Source organism: Mytilus californianus, unplaced genomic scaffold (assembly GCF_021869535.1).
Source record: "Mytilus californianus isolate M0D057914Y unplaced genomic scaffold, xbMytCali1.0.p SCAF_32, whole genome shotgun sequence".
Lineage (NCBI taxonomy): Eukaryota > Metazoa > Mollusca > Bivalvia > Mytilida > Mytilidae > Mytilus > Mytilus californianus.
The window spans coordinates 944,591-949,967 of record NW_026262682.1 but is presented as its reverse complement, the minus strand read 5'-3'; positions in this window follow the sequence as shown (position 1 = coordinate 949,967).

The following is a 5,377-nucleotide window of genomic DNA, read 5'->3' as shown; positions in this document are numbered from 1 at the left end:
TCTCACTCGCTTCTTCTATTTCTTTTTCAAATATATGTCCTGATAAGTAAATAATGTACACGTAAATACATAGAAAATGTTGAAATAATTATCTCCTTTTTTATGGAAATTAACATAGTGTTTTATATTTCAGAGACATATGTCTATGTAAAGGAAGTGATCTATGTCATAAATTTGTTTTATAAGCTTTAAAAAAAATCTTTATTTCATTAGTTATTAATCACATTTACTCATGTTAAACAATATATTTTGATTACGATCATTGTAATATAAAGGATTATATTTATAAAACAGTTATGCTTACATCTTTTGTTTACTACTACTGCTTCCACATGCAGCATTATTTTCCACCTCCATAGGCTCCTGCTCATTATTTAATGTTAAATCAATAACTTGATTCTAAAAAGAAAAAAAAATAAACAGTTAAGACAATAATCAATGTTTACTACTCATTGTTATGACTAACTTTTTCAGGACACAAGCATTGAAACATACACGTCCAGAGCAGAAGAAGAAGTAAAAATTTCACTAGGTAAGATAAGTGTATATTTTTCATATATTTAAGTAAAGACAATAAAGAAGATATAACTGTATGTCATAACCACACTTCTTACATGTAAAACAAGATACAAGAGAAAAAGAAAAATGTTAGTGTTTGATAGCATATATTCTTTTTTTATTTAATTTGGAGTGAAAGAGCTTGAAAAAGAAGGAAACACCACTCACGTCAATGGATTATATTGGGTCATTCCAGTTAATTTCTGACAGGTGGGGATGGATGGGGAGAATTTTTTTTTTTATAGGTATCAGAAAAAACATCATGAAAAACTACCTATCAGATCTAAAAATTAATACCTATCAGAGTTTCTGTTCATATTGGGTGGATGGGTTTTCATGGGGATTATTGACCTATCAGAATTTTTACTGCAAGGGTTATACCCATCAGAATTTTGCTGACACTTCAACCTGTCAGAAGATACCTTCCATCCCTGAATTTATTGCTATAATGAGTTTTAACAAATGTAATAATACATTGATTGGCGGGAAAACATTTTTTTGTATAAATATCTATTCACTGTATAGTGGACAAAATTCAATTCAGTCATAAATAAAATACCAGATAATGTATGATACGAAACTGTCTAGATACCAAAGCACCCCTAAGATCTGACATTGGCATTTTTGTAACCCCTAAGATGTAATTAGTTTTACTTTGCGAACTATTTACTGCTGCAAGACCCTTAGAAGTTTTTTTTTCCTAACTCAGTTATAAATTTCGTACAATACTTTGTATTTATTGTAGAAACCGTATAATTGGACTCTTCAAAGTGTAAACGACAAATTTATTTTTCATTACCTATTGAAAAATTTTGTTAAGCTGTTTAGTGCATCGTTCAGTAAATTACGAATACATTAAGGATAAAGTTCAATAAAATTGTTTAGCTGTCAAAAGCAACCTCACTTAGACATGCGCCGGAAAGTAATCTTCACTATGTTGATGGTTTTCTTAATGTAAACTATTTGTTATGAGTGAACGAAGGGAAAGTAGGTAAATTTTCTGCAACTTTAAACACTTTAAGGATTTATCTCTAACAATTTTCTTTCTTGTTGATCGTGTAAATATATTTGACGAAATTATTCAGACAGCAAGTTACAGGACATGAAGTGACTATTATTTTTTTTACGTCACTCAGGTATGGAAAGCCACAGTGAACCCCCCGATTATTATTATTTTTCTTTTAAAAATACATGGATACAAATAAATCTTCGGCTTTTAAAATCCCGCCGATTATTATCAATTCTAAAATCTTCGGCTTTTCAAAATCTTCGGCTTTTCAAAATCTTCGGCTTTCCAAAATCTTCGGCTTTTCAAAATCTACGGCTTTCAAAATCTTCGGCTTTTCAAAATCTTCGGCTTTTCAAAATTCACCGCCGATTATTATATTATAAAATCTTCGGCTTTTAAAAGTCTGAAAATCTTCGGCTTTTCAAAATCTTCGGCTTTCAAAATCTTCGGCTTTTCAAAATCTTCGGCTTTCCAAAATCTTCGGCTTTCCAAAATCTTCGGCTTTTCATAATCTTCGGCTTTTCAAAATCTTCGGCTTTAAAAATCTTCGGTTTTTCAAAATCTTCGGCTTTCCAAAATCTTCGGCTTTTCATAATCTTCGGCTTTTCAAAATCTTCGGCTTTTTAAAATACACCGCCGATCATTATATTATAAAATCTTCGGCTTTTAAAAGTCTGACCAGCCCCCAAGGGTGACTGGGGAATAGAAGTATGGTCACCATTGGTCTTCCTCCGACCGGCAGTAAAACCCGTGCTAAAGTGGGGCGTCCGTTTGGCTGTGCGGGATGTACAAATTTGCAGCCACGTCCGGTCAGAATGGGGACGTTAAATCCGATGCCTCGTGTAAAGAAAGTGCCACGTTCTTTGCACGTTAAGAACCCTTGCAACAACTCTTTGAGGGGTCCGTAGGTGACCTGTTACAAGGCTAAATTTCTGTCCCTATCCAATATATCCTCATTTCCCGTGGCAGTCTAAAGTTCTCCGACCTTAATCCCTTAATCTATTACAGAACCTACCTATTGTATTTATTGTGAACTTGTTCTCGTCCTGAATATGCATGAAATATTTGCCACTGGACGTTAAGCAACCAACAATCAATCAATAAAAGTCTGACCCCCGCCGATTATTATCAATTGTAAAATCTTCGGCTTTTAATCAAGAGCCCGCAGATTATTTTCAATAATAAAATCTTCGGCTTTATAAACCAAACCAAAAATAATCTCCGGGACCCGAATATTATGATTGTAAAATCTGCGGGGAAATATAAAAATGCAAAGACTTACATCAAATGCAGACGCGGAACCGAGAAATACATTCGAAACTCTCTAGATTTGCATATTCTGGTTCATTACACCAAGAAACAAATCCCAAGAAAGGTTGAGATAGATAGATAGGTGTTATTGTTGAAAAGACAACTGAAAACCTCAAACACGCAAGCACATGCAGACTATATAGTATGTATGTATATATTTAAGTGTGTGCGTAAGCGTCTGTATGATTTTTAAGCCCCCGTGACAAAATAGGGGTGGGGTATAAATTTACCCCTGTCCGTCCGTCTGTTCGTCCGTAAGATGCATTGTTTGTCCGGCTATCTCCTACAGTTTTGGAGGTACAACTTTAATATTTTGTAGGATGTTCATACAAATAATAAAGGTGTGCAGTTAGTAATCATCAAAATCTGATGGATAACTGGATACCATAAGAAGAAGAAGAAGTGCATGGCCACAGGATTTTGATTTCTTCCAAATATTGTGACAATTATATAGCTGATCACAGCTGTAGTTGCCTAAGTTGGACTTGGTAATTTTCTTGGTACTACAGCTGCAAATAGAGATCTTGGTTCAGAGGCAGATTTAGAGTTTTTTTTCAGGGGGCCCGGACCCCCCCCCCCCCCCTTTTTGGTGGTTGATTATATAGGGAATCACTGAAGCATGACTGAAAACGGACCCCCACTTAGGCAGTCAGTAGGCCCCCCTTATGAAAATTTCTGGATCCGCCACTGTGATTGTCCAGATATCTCCTCCTACTGTGCTACAGTTAAATCATCATATATATTGTAAAATTTATAAGTTCCTATGGTCAGGCAGGGGTATCGTTTGTGTCTTATAGACAGCATAACAATTTAAAGGTTTTTTTGGCCCTTTTTAAGGAGCTTCATTTATGATAAAGGCAGAGTTTTTACAAGTATCACTTAAAGGGGGCCCCTTTGATTGGTATGTAGTTATATCATGTCAAGTTACAGATCAAGTTATAATTAGAATTTTGGTCTGGTTTAATGATTTTGTGGTATAGTTTATATGATCTTGACTTTGATGTTAAATGGTACATGTATAATACATTTGTAATATACAGCTGAAGGTAACAAAGTATCAATTAAGGTAAATTAATTAAAACATGCACAATAACAATCATGTGTAAATTCACTAATCCCACCATATTCTATAAATGCATACTCTTAAGTCAGGAGCCTATAAATTTGATTTTCATTTATTGTGTTGTCTTAAATTAGGGCATTTCTTTTTTTTGTTTGCATGGACACACATTTGGTCATCTTTTTAGCCAATTATAACTGACTACAGTATGGGTTTTGCTCATTTTTGAAGGTTGTATGGTGACCTATAGTTGCTTACACCCTAGTCATTTGGATTCTGTCAGCTACTGGTAGTTGTTTCTATTGGCAATCATACCACATCTCCTTATTTTATACAAAAGTCTGGATACGGTTTTGGGGTCTTTCATTTCTGTATTGTTCAAAATTTTAGGTCATTTTTTCTGTATTCTTCATATTTTTCCCCATTATTTTTCAATCACTCAATACAACACTCCATTATTCTATATTCTCTATTTCAATGTTCTTTTCTTTATTTTTTTATACGCCCGTTTACGGTAGGTATTATGGTATACAGTTGTCCTTCTGTCCATCCGTCAGTCATCAACATGTTGGACAATAACTCAAAAACGCTTTAAACAATTCGCATGAATCTTTGTTGAATTGTTTATATCTATTGAAGTGAACTCCCTTTTGTTTTAAACATGGTATCTTCTTAATCTTAAAAGAGGGACGAAAGATACCAGAGGAACAGTCAAACTCATAGATCAAAAACAAACTGACAACGTCATGGCCAAAAATAAAAAGACAAACAGACAAATAATAGTACAGATGACATAACATAGAAAACTAAAGACTAAGCAACACGAACCCCACCAAAAACTGGGGGTGATCTCAGGTGCTCCGAAAGGGTAAGCAGATCCTGCTCCACATGTGGCACCTGTTGAATTGCTTATGTTATTACAAATCCGGTAAATAGTCTAATTCGGTAAGTCACATTCGTGAAAAGGGAAGGGTATTGTAGTTACGACATAAGGAACATATCCGATATCATCTGTGAAACAGTTATTCCATAACGGTCAACCAACTCGTGATGGCGTCCGTAAAATTTACGAAGGGATGACTTCAACTTCACCACTTGGAACTCTTGGTTTAATAGCTTCCTTGTGAGCAGCAATCCTCTATCAAGGAAATCATGATAGGAAACACAAGCCCGGGAATATCGTATCAATTGGGAGATATATACTCCGTATGCAGGCGCTGCTGGAATGTTGCTACATAGAAATCGAAAGTTCACAATTGGGAAGCTGAAATCATCTCTTTTGTCGTAAAGTTTTGTTTTCAACCGACCCTCATTGTCAATTTCTAGATGTAAGTCAAGATATGAGGCAGATTTAACTGTATCTGTAGTATCCTTTATCTCTAGTTCGATGGGATAGATTCGTTCAACATAGTCACCAAATTTTGTATTATTTAGTGAGA